Consider the following 3,212-nt stretch of genomic DNA (forward strand, 5'->3'; position numbering starts at 1 on the left):
GTGGCCAATTTTTAAAAGTTCGACAAATGAAGAAAATATAGTTAAAATTTTTGTTTATTCTAATGTTCATTTTCTTTCAATATCTAACTTTTAATAATAATGGAAATGAGAGTCTACTATTCATGCAATAGTAAATGAATCCAATTTTTCTATGCATGATATCATTTTTTATTTTTCATTTTGTTTATGTCAAACAAATGTTCTTCCACACATCATCCCACTAGCATTAAAAAAATAATTATATCAAACAAATGTTTTTCCACACATCATGCCACTAGCATTAAAAAAATAATAATAATTTTAGTAAATATAAACTGCCATGAGCAAAAAAAACTCTTCGCACATGAGTTTTAAAAAAAATAAAAATAAACTCTTCGCACAGTATGGATATATGACATACCATGTGTGGAGTAAAAAATAAAAAAAAAATTCTCCGCATAGTACGGAGAGATAACAAACCATGTGCGAAGAGTTGGCAAACTCTCCGTACAGTGCGAAATAAAAAAAATCTCGCTACACAATGCGGAGAGATGACAAACACCATGACAAAACTCTTCGCACAGTGTAGAGAGATGACATTCTGTGCGGACATTGTCTTCACAAAGTGTGGACTCTCCATATAGTGTTGAGTAAAAAGCAAAAAAAAAAATTCACATAGTAGGAAGAGTTAGAAAACTCTCCATACAGTGTGAAATTAAAAAAAAAAAAAACTCTCCGCACAGTGACTGTCACGTGCGTCGCACGAATTTTGCATTTATCGAATTTTTATTAGTGTATGAATTTTAATTTTTAGGAAAGTTTTTGAAGCAATATCTAGCAATATTTCCATTATATAAGAAAATAATTGCAAATTATTTTATAATTGCATAACAGTATTGTGTCATCTAGAAAAAATATACTTATATATTTCATACTTGAATAAAAAATATACGAAATTATACAAATTATTTTGCTTGTATTCTTTGATAGTGTTAATATGATTGAGTTGAATATGAAGATTATATTTCTAAATATTGTGTAATTCAATATTGAAAAATTAAAGATTGAGCACCATATTCATATGCATTTATATTTTGTGCTTCATATATATTTAATATTTATTTTATGCTTATGGTGAAAAAATAAAAATTTGGAATTTTTTTTGAAATTCGGTTTGGTAAATGAATGTACGGTGTTCTGCAGTCTCGGCATTTGTAAGTGCAAAAATTGGTATATAAAAATATAGTAAAATGCAAATACGGTAAGCAACTTATACAATTAGTTGCAAATACGGTAGACAGTATATACGGTAAGCTGCAAATACGATAAGTTGTTTGCAAATTCAGTAGACTGCAAATACGGTAGGCAGTATTTACGGTAAGGTGCAAATACGGTAAGTTGTTTGCAAATACGGTAGGCTGCAAATAGAGTAGGCAACATATACGATAAGCTCTAAATATGGTAAGCTGCATATATTGATTTATAATTTGTTATAAATATATAAAATTTATTTAATATTGAATTTCTTAAGTATTAAATACTGTAATTCAATATTGTTTTCTTTTTTATAATTGTATTTTCGAGAATTTTTTTAAAAAAAAAAGTGGTTATGAGATTGCTAATTTTTAAATGTGTTTTTTTGTTGAAAATAAAAATGATTTTTTTATATTATTTGTAAAAAAAATTATTGTAATTTTATTAGCGTAATAAGAAGATTTATTATGTATTTTTATTTTTTGCATTTTGTGAAGAATATTATTTATGGTAATTGACAAATATTCTTCCACACACGCATTATGCCAACAACATAAAAAAATAATAATAATTTTAGTATATATAAACTCCATGAGACAAAAAAAAATCTCCGCACAAGAGCAAAAAAGAAAAAAAAAGACTACAATGTACGGAGAGTTGAGAAACCATCTCTCCACAAGATATGAAGAGAAAAACAAAAACTCTCGTAACTTTATCTCCAAGTTCCAAAATGCCTTTTCTTAAACAACTTTTGAGCAATGCGTTGTACACTTTAATTCCTGGCCTACAACCCGAAAGTATAATTTCATTGAAAATTATATCCGCTTCTAATGTCCAAAAGCTATTATGAAGCAAGTGTAAAATATTGAATTTGGGTGATACCCTAGAGCCTCCATTTGTGAAAGCAATATCATGGTACAATTAATATCTCATTATTTGCACAACTCACATATTGTTTCATTGTATGAATCACGAGAAATCTCATTTCCAATACCGTAAATATGATTTGTATACTCAGAAATTGAGCTGTGACTGAAATTTAAAGAAGACATAATTGATGTTGAGCCATATTTTTCGACTTCATTTCGTTGTGTATACGAAAAATTTACAATCTTGAAATTTGACTTGCAATTAAGGAATTTGAAAACAACTCATCACATAGTGCGAAGAGTTTTTTTCTCTCTACACTGTATGAAGAGCTGGTTTGCCATCTCTCTGCACTGTATGGAGAGTTTGTTTTTACTCCATACTGTGTAAAGAGTTTGCCAACTCTCCACACGTGGTTCAACTTTCTATGCACTGTGCGGAGAGTTTTTTTCTCTCCGCACTATGTGGAGAGTTATGCTATGTTGTGGACCAACTCTTTGCACTGTGCAAAGAGATTAACTCTCTCCGCACAGTGCGGAGAGTTTTTTTTTGCTCTTCGCACTATGCGGAGAGGTTTTTTTTACTCCGCACTGTACGGAGTTTTTTTCTCTCCGCACCTTTTTTTATTTTTTATTTTTAATCCGCACTTGTTCAACTCTTTTCGCACTGTGAGAAGAGTTTTTTTTTTTTTCAATTTTACAATATTGAATTACACAAAATTTAGAAATATAATCTTCACATTCAATTCAATCATATCAACACTATCAAAAAATGCAAGCAAAATAGTTTGTATATTTCTTTTTCAAGCATGAAATATACTAGCATTTTTTTCTAGATAACATACTGCTATGCAATTGTAAAAATAATTTACAATTATTTTCTTATATTATGGAAATATTTTTAGATATTATTTCAAAAACATTTCAAAAGACTAAAATTCATATATTAAATAAAATACGATAAATACAAAATTCGTGCAACGCACGTGATAGCGACTAGTATTACAAAACGTTCGAGAAAATTACAATAAATGAAGAATGCGTGTCTCATCTGAAGAACCTCCCAACCCCAGATAAAAAAATAGCATTCCTTAGGCCTTACGTATAATTTGT

This window comes from Olea europaea, chromosome 19 (genome assembly GCF_002742605.1).
Source record: "Olea europaea var. sylvestris chromosome 19, O_europaea_v1, whole genome shotgun sequence".
NCBI classification, from domain to species: domain Eukaryota; kingdom Viridiplantae; phylum Streptophyta; class Magnoliopsida; order Lamiales; family Oleaceae; genus Olea; species Olea europaea.